The 25,887-nt window shown below is 47.0% G+C and overlaps 10 non-coding genes across 10 annotated transcripts; all 10 read right to left on the minus strand.

Moving 5' to 3' along the window:
- Nucleotides 1–6,229: 6,229 nt before the first annotated feature.
- trnal-uag (transfer RNA leucine (anticodon UAG)) lies at nt 6,230–6,311 on the minus strand. Its single transcript has one exon. It is a non-coding gene; the product is annotated as a tRNA-Leu (tRNA).
- A 1,625-nt stretch (nt 6,312–7,936) lies between these two features.
- trnal-uag (transfer RNA leucine (anticodon UAG)) lies at nt 7,937–8,018 on the minus strand. Its single transcript has one exon. It is a non-coding gene; the product is annotated as a tRNA-Leu (tRNA).
- Nucleotides 8,019–9,642: 1,624 nt separating this feature from the next.
- trnal-uag (transfer RNA leucine (anticodon UAG)) lies at nt 9,643–9,724 on the minus strand. The gene has a single exon. It is a non-coding gene; the product is annotated as a tRNA-Leu (tRNA).
- Nucleotides 9,725–11,347: 1,623 nt separating this feature from the next.
- On the minus strand, nt 11,348–11,429 carry trnal-aag (transfer RNA leucine (anticodon AAG)). Its single transcript has one exon. It is a non-coding gene; the product is annotated as a tRNA-Leu (tRNA).
- Nucleotides 11,430–13,053: 1,624 nt separating this feature from the next.
- Nucleotides 13,054–13,135, minus strand: trnal-aag (transfer RNA leucine (anticodon AAG)). Its single transcript has one exon. It is a non-coding gene; the product is annotated as a tRNA-Leu (tRNA).
- Nucleotides 13,136–14,760: 1,625 nt separating this feature from the next.
- Nucleotides 14,761–14,842, minus strand: trnal-aag (transfer RNA leucine (anticodon AAG)). The gene has a single exon. It is a non-coding gene; the product is annotated as a tRNA-Leu (tRNA).
- A 3,332-nt stretch (nt 14,843–18,174) lies between these two features.
- trnal-aag (transfer RNA leucine (anticodon AAG)) lies at nt 18,175–18,256 on the minus strand. The gene has a single exon. It is a non-coding gene; the product is annotated as a tRNA-Leu (tRNA).
- Nucleotides 18,257–19,880: 1,624 nt separating this feature from the next.
- Nucleotides 19,881–19,962, minus strand: trnal-uag (transfer RNA leucine (anticodon UAG)). Its single transcript has one exon. It is a non-coding gene; the product is annotated as a tRNA-Leu (tRNA).
- Nucleotides 19,963–21,587: 1,625 nt separating this feature from the next.
- trnal-uag (transfer RNA leucine (anticodon UAG)) lies at nt 21,588–21,669 on the minus strand. The gene has a single exon. It is a non-coding gene; the product is annotated as a tRNA-Leu (tRNA).
- Nucleotides 21,670–24,977: 3,308 nt separating this feature from the next.
- Nucleotides 24,978–25,059, minus strand: trnal-aag (transfer RNA leucine (anticodon AAG)). The gene has a single exon. It is a non-coding gene; the product is annotated as a tRNA-Leu (tRNA).
- Nucleotides 25,060–25,887: the final 828 nt, after the last annotated feature.

The following is a 25,887-nucleotide window of genomic DNA, read 5'->3' on the forward strand; positions in this document are numbered from 1 at the left end:
CATTAGCCACCCTTTTTCTTTTTATATAACGATTGAAAATCTTGCTATCTGTTTTAATATTTTTTGCTGATTTATTTTCATAATCTATCGTCCCTTTCTTAATCAATCCTTTAGTTACTTTTTGCTGTCTTTTGAAGACTTCCCAATCTTCTGTCCTCCCACTCAGTTTGGCTACCTTATATGTCCTTGTTTTTAGTCGGATACTATCCTTAATTTCTTTACTCAGCCACGGATGGCTGTTATTTATTTTACACCCTTTTTTCCTCAGTGGAATATATTTTTTTGAAAGTTGTAAAATAACCCCTTAAATGAACACCACTGCTCATGTACCGTCTTACCCTTTAATCTATTTTCCCAGTCCACTTTAATCAATTCCGCTCTCATACCATCATAGTCTCCTTTATTCAAGCTCAGTACGCTTGTTTGAGAACCAACCTTCTCACCCTCGAATTGGAAATGGAATGTTACCATGTTATGGTCACTCATTCCAAGGGGATCCTTAACTAGGACATTATTAATTAATCCTAGCTCATTACACAGGACCAGGTCCAAGGTTGCTTGCCCCCTTGTAGGGTCAGTAACATACTGCTCAAGAAATCCATCCCTAATACACTCAATAAACTCTTCCTCAAGCCTGCCCTGCCCAATTAGACTTGTCCAGTTAATATGATGGTTAAAATCCCCCATAATTATAGCTGTTCCATTATTACTTGCCCCGACTATTTCCTGATTAATACTTCTTCCAGCAGAGTTGCAACTATTCGGAGGCCTATTTACTACGCCCACTAGTTTTCTTTTCCCCTTATTATTCATTATCTCTACCCAAACTGTTTCATTGTCCTGATCCTTTGTCCCAATATCATTTCTCTGTAATACAGTGATTTCTTCCTTTATTAACATAGCCACCCCACCTGCCCTTCCATCCTGCCTGTCTTTCCTGATAGTCAAATACCCTGGCATATTTAATTCCCAGTTGTTGTCACACTCCAGCCATGTTTCTGTAATGGCCACAAGATTATACCCAAATGTAGTTATTTGTGCCGTTAACTCATCCATTTTGTCACGAATGCTCCATGTATTCAGATAAAGAACTTTCAAATATGTTTTGTTACACTTTGTTTCTGCTTGTTCCTTTTTTAACACTTTACCTTTTACTCCATACCTTCTGTCCCTTTCTTCTGTCTCCCTGCTCAGGTTCCAACCCCCTGCCACAGCTTTGATGCTGGGTTAATCGCCTTACGCCTTCTAGTTTTTATTTTATCTGTCGTGCCTAAAGTACACTTTCTTTCCGCTGCTCTCCGCTTTTCCCTTTCACTTGTTCTTGAACAACTGTTTGTACTATTTCTATTGTAGATTTCCCCTGGGTCTTCCCCTCTCTTGCTGCTCTCAACTTTATTCTCTTCTGACTCCCCGCTCAGGTTCCCATGCCCCTGCCACTCTCGTTTAAACATTCCCCAACAGCACCAGCAAACAGCCCCGCGAGTACATTGGTCCCGGTCCTGCTCGGGTGTAACCCGTCACGCTGGCAGAGGTCCCACCTTCCCCAGAACCGGTCCAAATGTCCCAGGAATCTAAATCCCTCCCTCCTACGCCATCCCTGCAGCCACGCATTCATGCTGTCGATTCTCCTGTTTCTCTTCTCACTGGCACGTGGCACCGGCAATAAACCTGAGATCACAACCTTTGAAGTCCTGCTTTTTAATTTATCTCCTAACTCCTTAAATTCACCTTGCAAGACCTCATCCCTTCTTTTACAAATGTCGTTGGTACCAATATGGACCACGACTACTGTCTGTTCACCCTCCCCCTCCAGAATGACCTGCAGCCGCTCCGTGACATCCTTGACCCTAGCACCAGGGAGGCAACATACCATCCTTGTGTCACGTTTGCCGCCTCAGAAAAGCCTATCTGTTCCCCTTACAATTGAATCCCCAATCACTATAGCCCTGCCACTCTTCTTCCTCCCATCCTGTTGCATCTCCTGTACTTGCATGGAAAGGTGCTGTGGGAGGAGGGCGGGTTTTGGGGGTGATGGAAGAGTGGACCAGCGTGTCGACGAGAGAGCAGTCACTTGAGAATGTTGAAAGGGGAGTGGAGGGGACGATGTGTTTGGTGGTGGGATTGTGCTGCAGGTGGTTGAAATGGGGGAGGATGGTATGTTGAATGTGGAGGCTGGTGGTGTGGAAAGGAAGGACAAGAGGAACCCTATCATGGTTCTGGGAGGGAGAGGGTGAGGGCAGAAGTGGAGGAACTGGGACGGACACGGTCAAGGGCCTGTTAACTTGAGTGGAGGGGAATTATCGGTAGAGGAAAAAGGAAGATATTTCGGAAGCACTGGTTTGGAAGGTGGCATCGTGAGAACAGATGTGAAGGAGACGGAGAAACTGGGAGAAGGGAAAAGAGTCCTTCCAGGAAGCGGGGTTGGAGGATGTGTAATCAAGGTAGCTGTGAGGGTCGGTGGGCTTATAGTTGACATTGGTTGACAGCCTATCCCTGGAAATGTAGATAGAGAAGTCGAGGAAGGGAAGGGACGATTCGGAGATGGACCGTGTGAAGGCGAGGGAAGGGTGGAAATTGGAAGCAATGTTCATGACATTTCCCAGTTCGGGGTTAGAGCAGGAAACGGCATTGAAACAGTCATCAATGCACCAGAAAAAGAGGTGAGGGAGGGGACCTGAGTCGGACTGGAACAAATGATCTTCCTCATATCCAACAAAAACAGGAAGGCATAGCTAGGACCCATAGAGGAGCCCATAGCAACACCTTTTATTTGGAGGAAATGAGTGGAGTCAAAGGAGACGTTGTTCAACGTAAGAACAAGTTCAGCCAGGCGGAAGGTGGTGGTGGATGGGGATCGGCTGGGCCTTCGTTTAAGGAAAAGGCCTGGGGCCCACAAGCCGTCCTGGTGAGAGGTGGATGTGCAGACGGACTGGACGTCCATGGTAAAAAGGAGAAAGTTAGGTCTCGGGAAAATAAACTGTTTAAGTGGTGGAGGGTGTCGGAAGAGTCGCGGGTTTTGGGACTGTGAGGTTGGAGGCCGTGGGTGGAAGATCTCCAGAGGAGATGAGGACAGTGAAGGTCTGGGAAACTATGGCTTGGTGTTCGGTGGTGGGATCACGGTCCAGGGGAAGGTAAGAGGGGGTATCGGAGAGTTGGCGTTCAGCCTCCGCAAGGGAGAGGTCTGTTCGCCTCATAACGATAACAGCGACACCCTTGTCAGCAGGTTTAATGACAATGTCAGGGTTGGACCTGAGAGAACGGAGTGCTGCAAGTTCAGAGGGAAGTAGATCATAGTAAATGAGGGGAGCAGAGAAATTGACACTGCCGATGTATTGCCGGCAGTTCCCAATGATAAGATCAAGTGAGGGGAAGAGGATAGAGGGAGGGGTCCAGGTGCACCGAGAATTGTGGAGATGGGAGCAAGGGTCCGCTGTGCGGAGGGAAGACTCCTGGCCAAAGAAATGGGCGCGGATGTGAAGGCCACCGAAGAAGAGCTCAGCATAATATCTTGCTCGAAACTCATTGAGTTGGGGCGTATGAGGATGACGCAGAGGCTTTTACTGAGGACTGACGTTCGGTTTCAGAGAGGGGAAGATCAGAGGGAAGAATGAAAATACGACAAAGAGATTGGAGGGAGGGATGGGGTCAGAGGAAAGTGAAGGGGAAGAAGAATCGGGAGGGGTGTGAATCGCATGTTCGTCGGAATAGACTGGAGGAGTGGAGAGAAAATAGAGACGGAATAGGAAGAAATTGGTTCCGTGGGACAAGAACTGGGTGAGACAATGGATCTACCAGGCCAGTCCTGTTTGTAGATCTTAGGAAGGAGGTAGAACTGGGCTGTGCAGGGTTTGGGGACTGTGAGGTTGGAGGCCGTGGGTGCAAGATCTCCAGAGGAGATGAGGACAGTGACGGTCTGGGAAACTATGGCTTGATGTTCGGTGGTGGGATCACGGTCCAGGGGAAGGTAAGAGGAGGTATCAGAGAGTTGGCGTTCAGCCTCCGCAAGGGAGAGGTCTGTTCGCCTCGTAACGATAACAGCGACACCCTTGTCAGCAGGTTTAATGACAATGTCAGGGTTGGACCTGAGAGAACGGAATGCTGCAAGTTCAGAGGGAAGTAGATCATAGTGAGTGAGGGTAGCAGAGAAATTGAGACTGCCGATGTCTTGCCGGCAGTTCCCAATGATAAGATTAAGTGAGGGGAAGAGGATAGAGGGAGGGGTCCAGGTGCACCGAGAATTGTGGAGATGGGAGCAAGGGTCCGCTGTGCGGAGGGAAGACTCCTGGCCAAAGAAATGGGCGCGGATGTGAAGGCCACCGAAGAAGAGCTCAGCATAATATCTTGCTCGAAACTCATTGAGTTGGGGCGTATGAGGATGACGCAGAGGCATTTACTGAGGACTGACGTTCAGTTTCAGAGAGGGGAAGATCAGATGGAAGAATGAAAATACGACAATGAGATTGGAGGGAGGGATGGGGTCAGAGGAAAGTGAAGGGGAAGAAGAATCAGGAGGGGTGTGAATCGCATGTTTCAACAGAACTATTAAGATCAAGGCGGAACACTTCCGATCTGACTGCGCCGCGCCAACTTGCCAAATGTGCACCTCTCAACCGCCATTCACAGCTCTGTCGCGCTGCCCGTCGGTCACGCAACTCAACTGCTGAAAGAAAAAAGCGAAAAAGCATCAAAACAAAAACCAGTTCTTCAGTTACCATCACCTGGATCACAAGATTCGACAAGTAAAATTCGTAAAGAATCGGGCGGCTGTCTTTCCCGAGGCCAATCCTGCTTTCGTCGTGTTTGTCTGTCGAGCGGTCACGCAGATCGAAATGTATCGACCGGTTTCATGGCGCAAATGAACATTGGTGCGAATCGCACATCTGCCCAAAAGAAACAGCGGTCGTCGCAGAACAAAATTAAAAACGTGAGACCATGAAAGTGAATGTTAGAGTCGGTAATGTGTCGGAAATCTTCCATGAAATGAAGTGAATAAAGTGAAGGATCAAGAAAGTGCACAATTACGCCCCGGTAAAGCGAGTATCTGTCCACAGATAATACCTGACCTGCAGAGTGTTGCCAGCAGTTTCTGGATTTATTTTTGAGCTTTCACTATAGCCGTTTTCCTGACAACTTGAAACTTTACTCAAGGGCGCAGCTTCAAGCACAACTTTCTTGAGCTCTACTCACACACAACATCGCTCTTTACTTTCCGACACACTCGCTTTAAAATCTGGCTTATCCGCACACAGCTTCCTGCGCCACGAAAATTTGAAACACCTTTCGCTCTTGGCCTGCAATCGCTCCTTTTTCGCCACAGGCGCTCTTTACATTTATCCTCTACTCGATTCAATCCCATGTTTAAACAGAACTATTAAGATCAAGGCGGAATACTTCCGATCTTCCTGGGCCGCCCCAACTTGCCAAATGTGCACCTCTCAACCGCCACTCGCAGCTCTGTCGCGCTGCCCGTCGGTCACGCAACTCAACTGCTGAAAGAAAAAATCCAAAAAGCATCAAAACAAAATCCAGTTCTTCAGTTACCATCACCTGGATCACAAGATTCGACAAGTAAAATTCGTGAACAATCGGGCGGCTGTCTTTCCAGAGGCCAGCCCTGCTTTCATCGTGTTTGTCTGTCGAGCGGTCACGCAGATCGAAATGTGTCGACTGGTTTCAAGGCGCAAATGAACATTGGTGCGAATCGGACATCTGCCCAATAGAAACAGTGGTCACAGCAGAACAAATTTAAACGCGTGAGATCATGAAAGTGAATGCTGGAGTCGGCAATGCCGCAGGATAGTTTCCATGAAGTGGAAGGAAGAAAGGAAAGGCGGCATATTGGCTGTGGAAGGAAGAAAAAGTGGGGAAAACAGGCCAGTTTGAACTGTGGAGCATCAAGTACAGGCATGTGCGCGTGCTGGATTTGAAGGAATGGTTAGGTTTTTGCCAGCAACAAAAAATATTTCTTTTTTGTGCAAAAGATTGATTTCTTGCTGCATTCTATTAGTGTATGTGGTAGAGAACAAAAGAGGTAATCGAAACTATACTGCAGCTCGTATTCAAACCGAACAAACTGCGACCTCAACGCAGAGAATGGACGAGGATACGATCAAGGCGAAGCGCATCAGGTGGGGCAGTGATGCCCGAACAACAGCAATGTCGCGCCCGGTGCTGCTTGGAAAAGAAGGATGTTTGGTGATGACGAAAATATAGCAAGTACTTTACATGTTGGCAGCGGTGGGATTCGAACCCACGCCCCCGAAGAGACTGGAGCCTAAATCCAGCGCCTTAGACCGCTCGGCCACGCTACCACGTGTCAAATCTCTGCCTTCAGAATCTGATATCTGGTGATTGAAATGTGGTTTTCTTGCATTTTGACGTTTGAGTCGAGGATTTTCCATTGAACGAATCAAATTAATGGACTTTCTGAACAATATTCATGCGACGGGGTGGCCGAGTGTTTGAGGTGATGGATTCCTAATCCATTGTGCTCTGCACGCATGGTTTTGTATCTCATTCGCGCCATTATTGCATTTACCGTTTGATGCGTCGCTTCCTTCCTGAAATTCAACCAGATGTCTTGGGCCTCGCTCCAATCCGAAGCCACGGTGGATGAATTTTGCATTGCTCGCTGATCTCTGCTCAAATCAGCAAGGAAAAATTGGTGCAAGGAGGTGTTGCGAGTGTAAGATGTGAATAACGTGAAGGATCAAGAAAGTGCACAATTACGCCCCGGTAAAGCGAGTATCTGTCCACAGATAATACCTGACCTGCAGAGTGTTGCCAGCAGTTTCTGGATTTATTTTTGAGCTTTCACTATAGCCGTTTTCCTGACAACTTGAAACTTTACTCAAGGGCGCAGCTTCAAGCACAACTTTCTTGAGCTCTACTCACACACAACATCGCTCTTTACTTTCCGACACACTCGCTTTAAAATCTGGCTTATCCGCACACAGCTTCCTGCGCCACGAAAATTTGAAACACCTTTCGCTCTTGGCCTGCAATCGCTCCTTTTTCGCCACAGGCGCTCTTTACATTTATCCTCTACTCGATTCAATCCCATGTTTAAACAGAACTATTAAGATCAAGGCGGAATACTTCCGATCTTCCTGGGCCGCCCCAACTTGCCAAATGTGCACCTCTCAACCGCCACTCGCAGCTCTGTCGCGCTGCCCGTCGGTCACGCAACTCAACTGCTGAAAGAAAAAATCCAAAAAGCATCAAAACAAAATCCAGTTCTTCAGTTACCATCACCTGGATCACAAGATTCGACAAGTAAAATTCGTGAACAATCGGGCGGCTGTCTTTCCAGAGGCCAGCCCTGCTTTCATCGTGTTTGTCTGTCGAGCGGTCACGCAGATCGAAATGTGTCGACTGGTTTCAAGGCGCAAATGAACATTGGTGCGAATCGGACATCTGCCCAATAGAAACAGTGGTCACAGCAGAACAAATTTAAACGCGTGAGATCATGAAAGTGAATGCTGGAGTCGGCAATGCCGCAGGATAGTTTCCATGAAGTGGAAGGAAGAAAGGAAAGGCGGCATATTGGCTGTGGAAGGAAGAAAAAGTGGGGAAAACAGGCCAGTTTGAACTGTGGAGCATCAAGTACAGGCATGTGCGAGTGCTGGATTTGAAGGAATGGTTAGGTTTTTGCCAGCAACAAAAAATATTTCTTTTTTGTGCAAAAGATTGATTTCTTGCTGCATTCTATTAGTGTATGTGGTAGAGAACAAAAGAGGTAATCGAAACTATACTGCAGCTCGTATTCAAACCGAACAAACTGCGACCTCAACGCAGAGAATGGACGAGGATACGATCAAGGCGAAGCGCATCAGGTGGGGCAGTGATGCCCGAACAACAGCAATGTCGCGCCCGGTGCTGCTTGGAAAAGAAGGATGTTTGGTGATGAGAAAAAAATAGCAAGCACTTTGCACACTGGCAGCGGTGGGATTCGAACCCACGCCCCCGAAGAGACTGGAGCCTAAATCCAGCGCCTTAGACCGCTCGGCCACGCTACCACGTGTCAAAGCTCTGCCTTCAGAATCTGATATCTGGTGATTGAAATGTGGTTTTCTTGCATTTTGACGTTTGAGTCGAGGATTTTACATTGAACGAATCAAATTAATGGACTTTCTGAACAATATTCATGCGACGGGGTGGCCGAGTGTTTGAGGTGATGGATTCCTAATCCATTGTGCTCTGCACGCATGGTTTTGTATCTCATTCGCGCCATTATTGCATTTACCGTTTGATGCGTCGCTTCCTTCCTGAAATTCAACCAGATGTCTTGGGCCTCGCTCCAATCCGAAGCCACGGTGGATGAATTTTGCATTGCTCGCTGATCTCTGCTCAAATCAGCAAGGAAAAATTGGTGCAAGGAGGTGTTGCGAGTGTAAGATGTGAATAACGTGAAGGATCAAGAAAGTGCACAATTACGCCCCGGTAAAGCGAGTATCTGTCCACAGATAATACCTGACCTGCTGAGTGTTGCCAGCAGTTTCTCGTTTTTTTTTGAGCTTTCACTATAGCCGTTTTCCTGACAACTTGAAACTTTACTCAAGGGCGCAGCTTCAAGCACAACTTTCTTGAGCTGTACTCACACACAACATCGCTCTTTACTTTCCGACACACTCGCTGTAAAATCTGACTTATCCGCACACAGCTTCCTGCGCCACGAAAATTTGAAACACCTTTCGCTCTTGGCCTGCAATCGCTGCTTTTTCGCCACAGGCGCTCTTTACATTTATCCTCTACTCGATTCAATCCCATGTTTAAACAGAACTATTAAGATCAAGGCGGAATACTTCCGATCTTCCTGGGCCGCCCCAACTTGCCAAATGTGCACCTCTCAACCGCCACTCGCAGCTCTGTAGCGCTGCCCGTCGTTCACGCAACTCAACTGCTGAAAGAAAAAATCCAAAAAGCATCAAAACAAAATCCAGTTCTTCAGTTACCATCACCTGGATCACAAGATTCGACAAGTAAAATTCGTGAACAATCGGGCGGCTGTCTTTCCAGAGGCCAGCCCTGCTTTCATCGTGTTTGTCTGTCGAGCGGTCACGCAGATCGAAATGTGTCGACTGGTTTCAAGGCGCAAATGAACATTGGTGCGAATCGGACATCTGCCCAATAGAAACAGTGGTCACAGCAGAACAAATTTAAACGCGTGAGATCATGAAAGTGAATGCTGGAGTCGGCAATGCCGCAGGATAGTTTCCATGAAGTGGAAGGAAGAAAGGAAAGGCGGCATATTGGCTGTGGAAGGAAGAAAAAGTGGGGAAAACAGGCCAGTTTGAACTGTGGAGCATCAAGTACAGGCATGTGAGAGTGCTGGATTTGAAGGAATGGTTCGGTTTTTGCCAGCAACAAAAAATATTTCTTTTTTGTGCAAAAGATTGATTTCTTGCTGCATTCTATTAGTGTATGTGGTAGAGAACAAAAGAGGTAATCGAAACTATACTGTAGCTCGTATTCAAACCGAACAAACTGCGACCTCAACGCAGAGCATGGACGAGGATACGATCAAGGCGAAGCGCATCAGGTGGGGCAGTCATGCCCGAACAACAGCAATGTCGCGCCCGGTGCTGCTTGGAAAAGAAGGATGTTTGGTGATGAGGAAAAAATAGCAAGCACTTTACACACTGGCAGCGGTGGGATTCGAACCCACGGCCCCGAAGAGACTGGAGCCTAAATCCAGCGCCTTGGACCGCTCGGCCACGCTCCCACGTGTCAAAGCTCTGCCTTCAGAATCTGATATCTGGTGATTGAAATGTGGTTTTCTTGCATTTTGACCTTTGAGTCGAGGATTTTCCATTGAACGAATCAAATAAATGGACTTTCTGAACAATATTCATGCGACGAGGTGGCCGAGTGTTTGAGGTGATGGATTCCAAATCCATTGTGCTCTGCACGCATGGTTTTGTATCTCATTCGCGCCATTATTGCATTTACCGTTTGATGCGTCGCTTCCTTCCTGAAATTCAACCAGATGTCTTGGGCCTCGCTCCAATCCGAAGCCACGGTGGATGAATTTTGCATTGCTCGCTGATCTCTGCTCAAATCAGCAAGGAAAAATTGGTGCACGGAGGTGTTGCGAGTGTAAGATGTGAATAACGTGAAGGATCAAGAAAGTGCACAATTACGCCCCGGTAAAGCGAGTATCTGTCCACAGATAATACCTGACCTGCTGAGTGTTGCCAGCAGTTTCTCGTTTTTTTTTGAGTTTTCACTATAGCCGTTTTCCTGACAACTTGAAACTTTACTCAAGGGCGCAGCTTCAAGCACAACTTTCTTGAGCTCTACTCACACACAACATCGCTCTTTACTTTCCGACACACTCGCTGTAAAATCTGACTTATCCGCACACAGCTTCCTGCGCCACGAAAATTTGAAACACCTTTCGCTCTTGGCCTGCGATCGCTGCTTTTTCGCCACAGGCGCTCTTTACATTTATCCTCTACTCGATTCAATCCCATGTTTAAACAGAACTATTAAGATCAAGGCGGAATACTTCCGATCTTCCTGGGCCGCCCCAACTTGCCAAATGTGCACCTCTCAACCGCCACTCGCAGCTCTGTAGCGCTGCCCGTCGGTCACGCAACTCAACTGCTGAAAGAAAAAATCCAAAAAGCATCAAAACAAAATCCAGTTCTTCAGTTACCATCACCTGGATCACAAGATTCGACAAGTAAAATTCGTGAACAATCGGGCGGCTGTCTTTCCAGAGGCCAGCCCTGCTTTCATCGTGTTTGTCTGTCGAGCGGTCACGCAGATCGAAATGTGTCGACTGGTTTCAAGGCGCAAATGAACATTGGTGCGAATCGGACATCTGCCCAATAGAAACAGTGGTCACAGCAGAACAAATTTAAACGCGTGAGATCATGAAAGTGAATGCTGGAGTCGGCAATGCCGCAGGATAGTTTCCATGAAGTGGAAGGAAGAAAGGAAAGGCGGCATATTGGCTGTGGAAGGAAGAAAAAGTGGGGAAACAGGCCAGTTTGAACTGTGGAGCATCAAGTACAGGCATGTGAGAGTGCTGGATTTGAAGGAATGGTTCGGTTTTTGCCAGCAACAAAAAATATTTCTTTTTTGTGCAAAAGATTGATTTCTTGCTGCATTCTATTAGTGTATGTGGTAGAGAACAAAAGAGGTAATCGAAACTATACTGTAGCTCGTATTCAAAACGAACAAACTGCGACCTCAACGCAGAGCATGGACGAGGAGACGATCAAGGCGAAGCGCATCAGGTGGGGCAGTCATGGCCGAACAACAGCAATGTCGCGCCCGGTGCTGCTTGGAAAAGAAGGATGTTTGGTGATGACGAAAATATAGCAAGCACTTTACATGTTGGCAGCGGTGGGATTCGAACCCACGCCCCCGAAGAGACTGGAGCCTTAATCCAGCGCCTTAGACCGCTCGGCCACGCTACCACGTGTCAAATCTCTGCCTTCAGAATCTGATATCTGGTGATTGAAATGTGGTTTTCTTGCATTTTGACCTTTGATTCGAGGATTTTCCATTGAACGAATCAAATAAATGGACTTTCTGAGCAATATTCATGCGACGAGGTGGCCGAGTGTTTGAGGTGATGGATTCCTAATCCATTGTGCTCTGCACGCATGGTTTTGTATCTCATTCGCGCCATTATTGCATTTTCCGTTTGATACGTCGCTTCCTTCCTGAAATTCAACCAGATGTCTTGGGCCTCGCTCCAATCCGAAGCCATGGTGGATGAATTTTGCATTGCTCGCTGATCTCTGCTCAAATCAGCAAGGAAAAATTGGTGCACGGAGGTGTTGCGAGTGTAAGATGTGAATAACGTGAAGGATCAAGAAAGTGCACAATTACGCCCCGGTAAAGCGAGTATCTGTCCACAGATAATACCTGACCTGCTGAGTGTTGCCAGCAGTTTCTCGTTTTTTTTTGAGCTTTCACTATAGCCGTTTTCCTGACAACTTGAAACTTTACTCAAGGGCGCAGCTTCAAGCACAACTTTCTTGAGCTCTACTCACACACAACATCGCTCTTTACTTTCCGACACACTCGCTGTAAAATCTGACTTATCCGCACACAGCTTCCTGCGCCACGAAAATTTGAAACACCTTTCGCTCTTGGCCTGCAATCGCTGCTTTTTCGCCACAGGCGCTCTTTACATTTATCCTCTACTCGATTCAATCCCATGTTTAAACAGAACTATTAAGATCAAGGCGGAATACTTCCGATCTTCCTGGGCCGCCCCAACTTGCCAAATGTGCACCTCTCAACCGCCACTCGCAGCTCTGTAGCGCTGCCCGTCGGTCACGCAACTCAACTGCTGAAAGAAAAAATCCAAAAAGCATCAAAACAAAATCCAGTTCTTCAGTTACCATCACCTGGATCACAAGATTCGACAAGTAAAATTCGTGAACAATCGGGCGGCTGTCTTTCCAGAGGCCAGCCCTGCTTTCATCGTGTTTCTCTGTCGAGCGGTCACGCAGATCGAAATGTGTCGACTGGTTTCAAGGCGCAAATGAACATTGGTGCGAATCGGACATCTGCCCAATAGAAACAGTGGTCACAGCAGAACAAATTTAAACGCGTGAGATCATGAAAGTGAATGCTGGAGTCGGCAATGCCGCAGGAAAGTTTCCATGAAGTGGAAGGAAGAAAGGAAAGGCGGCATATTGGCTGTGGAAGGAAGAAAAAGTTGGGAAAACAGGCCAGTTTGAACTGTGGAGCATCAAGTACAGGCATGTGAGAGTGCTGGATTTGAAGGAATGGTTCGGTTTTTGCCAGCAACAAAAAATATTTCTTTTTTGTGCAAAAGATTGATTTCTTGCTGCATTCTATTAGTGTATGTGGTAGAGAACAAAAGAGGTAATCGAAACTATACTGTAGCTCGTATTCAAACCGAACAAACTGCGACCTCAACGCAGAGCATGGACGAGGATACGATCAAGGCGAAGCGCATCAGGTGGGGCAGTCATGCCCGAACAACAGCAATGTCGCGCCCGGTGCTGCTTGGAAAAGAAGGATGTTTGGTGATGAGGAAAAAATAGCAAGCACTTTACACGTTGGCAGCGGTGGGACTCGAACCCACGCCCCCGAAGAGACTGGAGCCTTAATCCAGCGCCTTAGACCGCTCGGCCACGCTACCACGTGTCAAAGCTCTGCCTTCAGAATCTGATATCTGGTGATTGAAATGTGGTTTTCTTGCATTTTGACCTTTGAGTCGAGGATTTTCCATTGAACGAATCAAATAAATGGACTTTCTGAGCAATATTCATGCGACGAGGTGGCCGAGTGTTTGAGGTGATGGATTCCTAATCCATTGTGCTCTGCACGCATGGTTTTGTATCTCATTCGCGCCATTATTGCATTTTCCGTTTGATACGTCGCTTCCTTCCTGAAATTCAACCAGATGTCTTGGGCCTCGCTCCAATCCGAAGCCACGGTGGATGAATTTTGCATTGCTCGCTGATCTCTGCTCAAATCAGCAAGGAAAAATTGGTGCACGGAGGTGTTGCGAGTGTAAGATGTGAATAACGTGAAGGATCAAGAAAGTGCACAATTACGCCCCGGTAAAGCGAGTATCTGTCCACAGATAATACCTGACCTGCAGAGTGTTGCCAGCAGTTTCTGGATTTATTTTTGAGCTTTCACTATAGCCGTTTTCCTGACAACTTGAAACTTTACTCAAGGGCGCAGCTTCAAGCACAACTTTCTTGAGCTCTACTCACACACAACATCGCTCTTTACTTTCCGACACACTCGCTTTAAAATCTGGCTTATCCGCACACAGCTTCCTGCGCCACGAAAATTTGAAACACCTTTCGCTCTTGGCCAGCAATCGCTCCTTTTTCGCCACAGGCGCTCTTTACATTTATCCTCTACTCGATTCAATCCCATGTTTAAACAGAACTATTAAGATCAAGGCGGAATACTTCCGATCTTCCTGGGCCGCCCCAACTTGCCAAATGTGCACCTCTCAACCGCCACTCGCAGCTCTGTCGCGCTGCCCGTCGGTCACGCAACTCAACTGCTGAAAGAAAAAATCCAAAAAGCATCAAAACAAAATCCAGTTCTTCAGTTACCATCACCTGGATCACAAGATTCGACAAGTAAAATTCGTGAACAATCGGGCGGCTGTCTTTCCAGAGGCCAGCCCTGCTTTCATCGTGTTTGTCTGTCGAGCGGTCACGCAGATCGAAATGTGTCGACTGGTTTCAAGGCGCAAATGAACATTGGTGCGAATCGGACATCTGCCCAATAGAAACAGTGGTCACAGCAGAACAAATTTAAACGCGTGAGATCATGAAAGTGAATGCTGGAGTCGGCAATGCCGCAGGATAGTTTCCATGAAGTGGAAGGAAGAAAGGAAAGGCGGCATATTGGCTGTGGAAGGAAGAAAAAGTTGGGAAAACAGGCCAGTTTGAACTGTGGAGCATCAAGTACAGGCATGTGAGAGTGCTGGATTTGAAGGAATGGTTCGGTTTTTGCCAGCAACAAAAAATATTTCTTTTTTGTGCAAAAGATTGATTTCTTGCTGCATTCTATTAGTGTATGTGGTAGAGAGCAAAAGAGGTAATCGAAACTATACTGTCGCTCGTATTCAAACCGAACAAACTGCGACCTCAACGCAGAGCATGGACGAGGATACGATCAAGGCGAAGCGCATCAGGTGGGGCAGTCATGCCCGAACAACAGCAATGTCGCGCCCGGTGCTGCTTGGAAAAGAAGGATGTTTGGTGATGAGGAAAAAATAGCAAGCACTTTACACGCTGGCAGCGGTGGGATTCGAACCCACGCCCCCGAAGAGACTGGAGCCTTAATCCAGCGCCTTAGACCGCTCGGCCACGCTACCACGTGTCAAAGCTCTGCCTTCAGAATCTGATATCTGGTGATTGAAATGTGGTTTTCTTGCATTTTGACCCTTGAGTCGAGGATTTTCCATTGAACGAATCAAATAAATGGTCTTTCTGAGCAATATTCATGCGACGAGGTGGCCGAGTGTTTGAGGTGATGGATTCCTAATCCATTGTGCTCTGCACGCATGGTTTTGTATCTCATCCGCGCCATTATTGCATTTACCGTTTGATGCGTCGCTTCCTTCCTGAAATTCAACCAGATGTCTTGGGCCTCGCTCCAATCCGAAGCCACGGTGGATGAATTTTGCATTGCTCGCTGATCTCTGCTCAAATCAGCAAGGAAAAATTGGTGCACGGAGGTGTTGCGAGTGTAAGATGTGAATAACGTGAAGGATCAAGAAAGTGCACAATGACGCCCCGGTAAAGCGAGTATCTGTCCACAGATAATACCTGACCTGCTGAGTGTTGCCAGCAGTTTCTGGATTTATTTTTGAGCTTTCACTATAGCCGTTTTCCTGACAACTTGAAACTTTACTCAAGGGCGCAGCTTCAAGCACAACTTTCTCGAGCTCTACTCACACACAACATCGCTCTTTACTTTCCGACACACTCGCTTTAAAATCTGGCTTATCCGCACACAGCTTCCTGCGCCACGAAAATTTGAAACACCTTTCGCTCTTGGCCTGCAATCGCTCCTTTTTCGCCACAGGCGCTCTTTACATTTATCGTCTACTCGATTCAATCCCATGTTTAAACAGAAATATTAAGATCAAGGCGGAATACTTCCGATCTTCCTGGGCCCCCCCAACTTGCCACATGTGCACCTCTCAACCGCCACTCGCAGCTCTGTCGCGCTGCCCGTCGGTCACGCAACTCAACTGCTGAAAGAAAAAATACAAAAAGCATCAAAACAAAATCCAGTTCTTCAGTTACCATCACCTGGATCACAAGATTCGACAAGTAAAATTCATGAACAATCGGGCGGCTGTCTTTCCAAAGGCCAGCCCTGCTTTCATCGTGTTTGTCTGTCGAGCGGTCACGCAGATCGAAATGTGTCGACTGGTTTCAAGGCGCAAATGAACATTGGTGCGAATCGGACATCTGCCCAATAGAAACAGTGGTCACAGCAGAACAAATTTAAACGCGTGAGATCATGAAAGTGAATGCTGGAGTCGGCAATGCCGCAGGATAGTTTCCATGAAGTGGAAGGAAGAAAGGAAAGGCGGCATATTGGCTGTGGAAGGAAGAAAAAGTGGGGAAAACAGGCCAGTTTGAACTGTGGAGCATCAAGTACAGGCATGTGAGAGTGCTGGATTTGAAGGAATGGTTCGGTTTTTGCCAGCAGCAAAAAATATTTCTTTTTTGTGCAAAAGATTGATTTCTTGCTGCATTCTATTAGTGTATGTGGTAGAGAACAAAAGAGGTAATCGAAACTATACTGTAGCTCGTATTCAAACCGAACAAACTGCGACCTCAACGCAGAGCATGGACGAGGATACGATCAAGGCGAAGCGCATCAGGTGGGGCAGTCATGCCCGAACAACAGCAATGTCGCGCCCGGTGCTGCTTGGAAAAGAAGGATGTTTGGTGATGAGGAAAAAATAGCACGCACTTTACACGCTGGCAGCGGTGGGATTCCAAACTACGCCCCCGAAGAAACTGGAGCCTTAATCCAGCGCCTTAGACCGCTCGGCCACGCTACCACGTGTCAAAGCTCTGCCTTCAGAATCTGATATCTGGTGATTGAAATGTGGTTTTCTTGCATTTTGACCTTTGAGTCGAGGATTTTCCATTGAACGAATCAAATAAATGGTCTTTCTGAGCAATATTCATGCGACGAGGTGGCCGAGTGTTTGAGGTGATGGATTCCTGATCCATTGTGCTCTGCACGCATGGTTTTGTATCTCATCCGCGCCATTATTGCATTTACCGTTTGATGTGTCGCTTCCTTCCTGAAATTCAACCAGATGTCTTGGGCCTCGCTCCAATCCGAAGCCACGGTGGATGAATTTTGCATTGCTCGCTGATCTCTGCTCAAATCAGCAAGGAAAAATTGGTGCACGGAGGTGTTGCGAGTGTAAGATGTGAATAACGTGAAGGATCAAGAAAGTGCACAATGACGCCCCGGTAAAGCGAGTATCTATCCACAGATAATACCTGACCTGCTGAGTGTTGCCAGCAGTTTCTGGATTTATTTTTGAGCTTTCATTATAGCCGTTTTCCTGACAACTTGAAACTTTACTCAAGGGCGCAGCTTCAAGCACAACTTTCTTGAGCTCTACTCACACACAACATCGCTCTTTACTTTCCGACACACTCGCTTTAAAATCTGGCTTATCCGCACACAGCTTCCTGCGCCACGAAAATTTGAAACACCTTTTGCTCTTGGCCAGCAATCGCTCCTTTTTCGCCACAGGCGCTCTTTACATTTATCCTCTACTCGATTCAATCCCATGTTTAAACAGAACTATTAAGATCAAGGCGGAATACTTCCGATCTTCCTGGGCCGCCCCAACTTGCCAAATGTGCACCTCTCAACCGCCACTCGCAGCTCTGTCGCGCTGCCCGTCGGTCACGCAACTCAACTGCTGAAAGAAAAAATCCAAAAAGCATCAAAACAAAATCCAGTTCTTCAGTTACCATCACCTGGATCACAAGATTCGACAAGTAAAATTCGTGAACAATCGGGCGGCTGTCTTTCCAGAGGCCAGCCCTGCTTTCATCGTGTTTGTCTGTCGAGCGGTCACGCAGATCGAAATGTGTCGACTGGTTTCAAGGCGCAAATGAACATTGGTGCGAATCGGACATCTGCCCAATAGAAACAGTGGTCACAGCAGAACAAATTTAAACGCGTGAGATCATGAAAGTGAATGCTGGAGTCGGCAATGCCGCAGGATAGTTTCCATGAAGTGGAAGGAAGAAAGGAAAGGCGGCATATTGGCTGTGGAAGGAAGAAAAAGTTGGGAAAACAGGCCAGTTTGAACTGTGGAGCATCAAGTACAGGCATGTGAGAGTGCTGGATTTGAAAGAATGGTTCGGTTTTGGCCAGCAACAAAAAATATTTCTTTTTTGTGCAAAAGATTGATTTCTTGCTGCATTCTATTAGTGTATGTGGTAGAGAACAAAAGAGGTAATCGAAACTATACTGTAGCTCGTATTCAAACCGAACAAACTGCGACCTCAACGCAGAGCATGGACGAGGATACGATCAAGGCGAAGCGCATCAGGTGGGGCAGTCATGCCCGAACAACAGCAATGTCGCGCCCGGTGCTGCTTGGAAAAGAAGGATGTTTGGTGATGAGGAAAAAATAGCACGCACTTTACACGCTGGCAGCGGTGGGATTCCAAACCACGCCCCCGAAGAAACTGGAGCCTTAATCCAGCGCCTTAGACCGCTCGGCCACGCTACCACGTGTCAAAGCTCTGCCTTCAGAATCTGATATCTGGTGATTGAAATGTGGTTTTCTTGCATTTTGACCTTTGAGTCGAGGATTTTCCATTGAACGAATCAAATAAATGGTCTTTCTGAGCAATATTCATGCGACGAGGTGGCCGAGTGTTTGAGGTGATGGATTCCTAATCCATTGTGCTCTGCACGCATGGTTTTGTATCTCATCCGCGCCATTATTGCATTTACCGTTTGATGTGTCGCTTCCTTCCTGAAATTCAACCAGATGTCTTGGGCCTCGCTCCAATCCGAAGCCACGGTGGATGAATTTTGCATTGCTCGCTGATCTCTGCTCAAATCAGCAAGGAAAAATTGGTGCACGGAGGTGTTGCGAGTGTAAGATGTGAATAACGTGAAGGATCAAGAAAGTGCACAATGACGCCCCGGTAAAGCGAGTATCTGTCCACAGATAATACCTGACCTGCTGAGTGTTGCCAGCAGTTTCTCGTTTTTTTTGAGCTTTCACTATAGCCGTTTTCCTGACAACTTGAAACTTTACTCAAGGGCGCAGCTTCAAGCACAACTTTCTTGAGCTCTACTCACACACTACATCGCTCTTTACTTTCCGACACACTCGCTTTAAAATCTGGCTTATCCGCACACAGCTTCCTGCGCCACGAAAATTTGAAACACCTTTCGCTCTTGGCCTGCAATCGCTCCTTTTTCGCCACAGGCGCTCTTTACATTTATCGTCTACTCGATTCAATCCCATGTTTAAACAGAACTATTAAGATCAAGGCGGAATACTTCCGATCTTCCTGGGCCGCCCCAACTTGCCAAATGTGCACCTCTCAACCGCCACTCGCAGCTCTGTAGCGCTTCCCGTCGGTCACGCAACTCAACTGCTGAAAGAAAAAATCCAAAAAGCATCAAAACAAAATCCAGTTCTTCAGTTACCATCACCTGGATCACAAGATTCGACACGTAAAATTCGTGAACAATCGGGCGGCTGTCTTTCCAGAGGCCAGCCCTGCTTTCATCGTGTTTGTCTGTCAAGCGGTCACGCAGATCGAAATGTGTCGACTGGTTTCAAGGCGCAAATGAACATTGGTGCGAATCGGACATCTGCCCAATAGAAACAGTGGTCACAGCAGAACAAATTTAAACGCGTGAGATCATGAAAGTGAATGCTGGAGTCGGCAATGCCGCAGGATAGTTTCCATGAAGTGGAAGGAAGAAAGGAAAGGCGGCATATTGGCTGTGGAAGGAAGAAAAAGTGGGGAAAACAGGCCAGTTTGAACTGTGGAGCATCAAGTACAGGCATGTGAGAGTGCTGGATTTGAAGGAATGGTTAGGTTTTTGCCAGCAACAAAAAATATTTCTTTTTTTGTGCAAAAGATTGATTTCTTGCTGCATTCTATTAGTGTATGTGGTAGAGAACAAAAGAGGTAATCGAAACTATACTGTAGCTCGTATTCAAACCGAACAAACTGCGACCTCAACGCAGAGCATGGACGAGGATACGATCAAGGCGAAGCGCATCAGGTGGGGCAGTCATGCCCGAACAACAGCAATGTCGCGCCCGGTGCTGCTTGGAAAAGAAGGATGTTTGGTGATGACGAAAAAATAGCAAGCACTTTACATGTTGGCAGCGGTGGGATTCGAACCCACGCCCCCGAAGAGACTGGAGCCTAAATCCAGCGCCTTAGACCGCTCGGCCACGCTACCACGTGTCAAAGCTCTGCCTTCAGAATCTGATATCTGGTGATTGAAATGTGCTTTTCTTGCATTTTGACCTTTGAGTCGAGGATTTTCCATTGAACGAATCAAATAAATGGACTTTCTGAACAATATTCATGCGACGAGGTGGCCGAGTGTTTGAGGTGATGGATTCCTAATCCATTGTGCTCTGCACGCATGGTTTTGTATCTCTTTCGCGCCATTATTGCATTTACCGTTTGATGCGTCGCTTCCTTCCTGAAATTCAGCCAGATGTCTTGGGCCTCGCTCCAATCCGAAGCCACGGTGGATGAATTTTGCATTGCTCGCTGATCTCTGCTCAAATCAGCAAGGAAAAATTGGTGCACGGAGGTGTTGCGAGTGTAAGATGTGAATAACGTGAAGGATCAAGAAAGTGCACAATGACGCCCCGGTAAAGCGAGTATCTGTCCACAGATAATACCTGACCTGCTGAGTGTTGCCAGCAGTTTCTGGATTTATTTTTGAGCTTTCACTATAGCCGTTTTACTGACAACTTTAAACTTTACTCAAGGGCGCAGCTTCAAGCACAACTTTCTTGAGCTCTACTCACACACAACATCGCTCTTTACTTTCCGACACACTCGCTTTAAAATCTGGCTTATCCGCACACAGCTTCCTGCGCCACGAAAATTTGAAACACCTTTCGCTCTTGGCCTGCAATCGCTCCTTTTTCGCCACAGGCGCTCTTTACATTTATCGTCTACTCGATTCAATCCCATGTTTAAACAGAACTATTAAGATCAAGGCGGAATACTTCCGATCTTCCTGGGCCGCCCCAACTTGCCAAATGTGCACCTCTCAACCGCCACTCGCAGCTCTGTCGCGCTGCCCGTCGGTCACGCAACTCAACTGCTGAAAGAAAAAATCCAAAAAGCATCAAAACAAAATCCAGTTCTTCAGTTACCATCACCTGGATCACAAGATTCGACAAGGAAAATTCGTGAACAATCGGGCGGCTGTCTTTCCAGAGGCCAGCCCTGCTTTCATCGTGTTTGTCTGTCGAGCGGTCACGCAGATCGAAATGTGTCGACTGGTTTCAAGGCGCAAATGAACATTGGTGCGAATCGGACATCTGCCCAATAGAAACAGTGGTCACAGCAGAACAAATTTAAACGCGTGAGATCATGAAAGTGAATGCTGGAGTCGGCAATGCCGCAGGATAGTTTCCATGAAGTGGAAGGAAGAAAGGAAAGGCGGCATATTGGCTGTGGAAGGAAGAAAAAGTTGGGAAAACAGGCCAGTTTGAACTGTGGAGCATCAAGTACAGGCATGTGAGAGTGCTGGATTTGAAGGAATGGTTCGGTTTTTGCCAGCAACAAAAAATATTTCTTTTTTGTGCAACAGATTGATTTCTTGCTGCATTCTATTAGTGTATGTGGTAGAGAACAAAAGAGGTAATCGAAACGATACTGTAGCTCGTATTCAAACCGAACAAACTGCGACCTCAACGCAGAGCATGGACGAGGATCCGATCAAGGCGAAGCGCATCAGGTGGGGCAGTCATGCCCGAACAACAGCAATGTCGCGCCCGGTGCTGCTTGGAAAAGAAGGATGTTTGGTGATGACGAAAATATAGCAAGCACTTTACATGTTAGCAGTGGTGGGATTCGAACCCACGCCCCCGAAGAGACTGGAGCCTAAATCCAGCGCCTTAGACCGCTCGGCCACGCTACCACGTGTCAAAGGTCTGCCTTCAGAATCTGATATCTGGTGATTGAAATGTGGTTTTCTTGCATTTTGACCTTTGAGTCGAGGATTTTCCATTGAACGAATCAAATAAATGGACTTTCTGAACAATATTCATGCGACGAGGTGGCCGAGTGTTTGAGGTGATGGATTCCTAATCCATTGTGCTCTGCACGCATGGTTTTGTATCTCATTCGCGCCATTATTGCATTTACCGTTTGATGCGTCGCTTCCTTCCTGAAATTCAACCAGATGTCTTGGGCCTCGCTCCAATCCGAAGCCACGGTGGATGAATTTTGCATTGCTCGCTGATCTCTGCTCAAATCAGCAAGGAAAAATTGGTGCACGGAGGTGTTGCGAGTGTAAGATGTGAATAACGTGAAGGATCAAGAAAGTGCACAATTACGCCCCGGTAAAGCGAGTATCTGTCCACAGATAATACCTGACCTGCTGAGTGTTGCCAGCAGTTTCTGGATTTATTTTTGAGCTTTCACTATAGCCGTTTTCCTGACAACTTGAAACTTTACTCAAGGGCGCAGCTTCAAGCACAACTTTCTTGAGCTCTACTCACACACAACATCGCTCTTTACTTTCCGACACACTCGCTTTAAAATCTGGCTTATCCGCACACAGCTTCCTGCGCCACGAAAATTTGAAACACCTTTCGCTCTTGGCCTGCAATCGCTCCTTTTTCGCCACAGGCGCTCTTTACATTTATCGTCTACTCGATTCAATCCCATGTTTAAACAGAACTATTAAGATCAAGGCGGAATACTTCCGATCTTCCTGGGCCGCCCCAACTTGCCAAATGTGCACCTCTCAACCGCCACTCGCAGCTCTGCAGCGCTGCCCGTCGGTCACGCAACTCAACTGCTGAAAGAAAAAATCCAAAAAGCATCAAAACAAAATCCAGTTCTTCAGTTACCATCACCTGGATCACAAGATTCGACAAGTAAAATTCGTGAACAATCGGGCGGCTGTCTTTCCAGAGGCCAGCCCTGCTTTCATCGTGTTTGTCTGTCGAGCGGTCACGCAGATCGAAATGTGTCGACTGGTTTCAAGGCGCAAATGAACATTGGTGCGAATCGGACATCTGCCCAATAGAAACAGTGGTCACAGCAGAACAAATTTCAACGCGTGAGATCATGAAAGTGAATGCTGGAGTCGGCAATGCCGCAGGATAGTTTCCATGAAGTGAAAGGAAGAAAGGAAAGGCGGCAAATTGGCTGTGGAAGGAAGAAAAAGTGGGGAAAACAGGCCAGTTTGAACTGTGGAGCATCAAGTACAGGCATGTGAGAGTGCTGGATTTGAAGGAATGGTTCGGTTTTTGCCAGCAACAAAAAATATTTCTTTTTTGTGCAAAAGATTGATTTCTTGCTGCATTCTATTAGTGTATGTGGTAGAGAACAAAAGAGGTAATCGAAACTATACTGTAGCTCGTATTCAAACCGAACAAACTGCGACCTCAACGCAGAGCATGGACGAGGAGACGATCAAGGCGAAGCGCATCAGGTGGGGCAGTCATGCCCGAACAACAGCAATGTCGCGCCCGGTGCTGCTTGGAAAAGAAGGATGTTTGGTGATGACGAAAAAATAGCAAGCACTTCGAACCCACGCCCCCGAAGAGACTGGAGCCTAAATCCAGCGCCTTAGACCGCTCGGCCACGCTACCACGTGTCAAAGCTCTGCCTTCAGAATCTGATATCTGGTGATTGAAATGTGGTTTTCTTGCATTTTGACCTTTGAGTCGTGGATTTTCATTGAACGAATCAAATAAATGGACTTTCTGAACAATATTCATGCGACGAGGTGGCCGAGTGTTTGAGGTGATGGATTCCTAATCCATTGTGCTCTGCACGCATGGTTTTGTATCTCATTCGCGCCATTATTGCATTTACCGTTTGATGCGTCGCTTCCTTCCTGAAATTCAACCAGATGTCTTGGGCCTCGCTCCAATCCGAAGCCACGGTGGATGAATTTTGCATTGCTCGCTGATCTCTGCTCAAATCAGCAAGGAAAAATTGGTGCACGGAGGTGTTGCGAGTGTAAGATGTGAATAAAGTGAAGGATCAAGAAAGTGCACAATTACGCCCCGGTAAAGCGAGTATCTGTCCACAGATAATACCTGACCTGCTGAGTGTTGCCAGCAGTTTCTGGATTTATTTTTGAGCTTTCACTATAGCCGTTTTCCTGACAACTTGAAACTTTACTCAAGGGCGCAGCTTCAAGCACAACTTTCTTGAGCTCTACTCACACACAACATCGCTCTTTACTTTCCGACACACTCGCTTTAAAATCTGGCTTATCCGCACACAGCTTCCTGCGCCACGAAAATTTGAAACACCTTTCGCTCTTGGCCTGCAATCGCTCCTTTTTCGCCACAGGCGCTCTTTACATTTATCGTCTACTCGATTCAATCCCATGTTTAAACAGAACTATTAAGATCAAGGCGGAACACTTCCGATCTTCCTGGGCCGCCCCAACTTGCCAAATGTGCACCTCTCAACCGCCACTCGCAGCTCTGTAGCGCTGCCCGTCGGTCACGCAACTCAACTGCTGAAAGAAAAAATCCAAAAAGCATCAAAACAAAATCCAGTTCTTCAGTTACCATCACCTGGATCACAAGATTCGACACGTAAAATTCGTGAACAATCGGGCGGCTGTCTTTCCAGAGGCCAGCCCTGCTTTCATCGTGTTTGTCTGTCAAGCGGTCACGCAGATCGAAATGTGTCGACTGGTTTCAAGGCGCAAATGAACATTGGTGCGAATCGGACATCTGCCCATTAGAAACAGTGGTCACAGCAGAACAAATTTAAACGCGTGAGATCATGAAAGTGAATGCTGGAGTCGGCAATGCCGCAGGATAGTTTCCATGAAGTGGAAGGAAGAAAGGAAAGGCGGCATATTGGCTGTGGAAGGAAGAAAAAGTGGGGAAAACAGGCCAGTTTGAACTGTGGAGCATCAAGTACAGGCATGTGAGAGTGCTGGATTTGAAGGAATGGTTCGGTTTTTGCCAGCAACAAAAAATATTTATTTTTTGTGCAAAAGATTGATTTCTTGCTGCATTCTATTAGTGTATGTGGTAGAGAACAAAAGAGGTAATCGAAACTATACTGTAGCTCGTATTCAAACCGAACAAACTGCGACCTCAACGCAGAGCATGGACGAGGATACGATCAAGGCGAAGCGCATCAGGTGGGGCAGTCATGCCCGAACAACAGCAATGTCGCGCCCGGTGCTGCTTGCAAAAGAAGGATGTTTGGTGATGACGAAAAAATAGCAAGCACTTTACACGTTGGCAGCGGTGGGATTCGAACCCACGCCCCCGAAGAGACTGGAGCCTTAATCCAGCGCCTTAGACCGCTCGGCCACGCTACCACCTGTCAAAGCTCTACCTCCAGAATCTGATATCTGGTGATTGAAATGTGGTTTTCTTGCATTTTGACCTTTGAGTCGAGGATTTTCCATTGAACGAATCAAATAAATGGTCTTTCTGAGCAATATTCATGCGACGAGGTGGCCGAGTGTTTGAGGTGATGGATTCCTAATCCATTGTGCTCTGCACGCATGGTTTTGTATCTCATCCGCGCCATTATTGCATTTACCGTTTGATGTGTCGCTTCCTTCCTGAAATTCAACCAGATGTCTTGGGCCTCGCTCCAATCCGAAGCCACGGTGGATGAATTTTGCATTGCTCGCTGATCTCTGCTCAAATCAGCAAGGAAAAATTGGTGCACGGAGGTGTTGCGAGTGTAAGATGTGAATAACGTGAAGGATCAAGAAAGTGCACAATGACGCCCCGGTAAAGCGAGTATCTGTCCACAGATAATACCTGACCTGCTGAGTGTTGCCAGCAGTTTCTGGATTTATTTTTGAGCTTTCACTATAGCCGTTTTCCTGACAACTTGAAACTTTACTCAAGGGCGCAGCTTCAAGCACAACTTTCTTGAGCTCTACTCACACACAACATCGCTCTTTACTTTCCGACACACTCGCTTTAAAATCTGGCTTATCCGCACACAGCTTCCTGCGCCACGAAAATTTGAAACACCTTTCGCTCTTGGCCTGCAATCGCTCCTTTTTCGCCACAGGCGCTCTTTACATTTATCGTCTACTCGATTCAATCCCATGTTTAAACAGAACGATTAAGATCAAGGCGGAATACTTCCGATCTTCCTGGGCCGCCCCAACTTGCCAAATGTGCAC

This window comes from Heptranchias perlo, chromosome 35 (assembly GCF_035084215.1).
Source record: "Heptranchias perlo isolate sHepPer1 chromosome 35, sHepPer1.hap1, whole genome shotgun sequence".
NCBI classification, from domain to species: Eukaryota; Metazoa; Chordata; class Chondrichthyes; order Hexanchiformes; family Hexanchidae; genus Heptranchias; species Heptranchias perlo.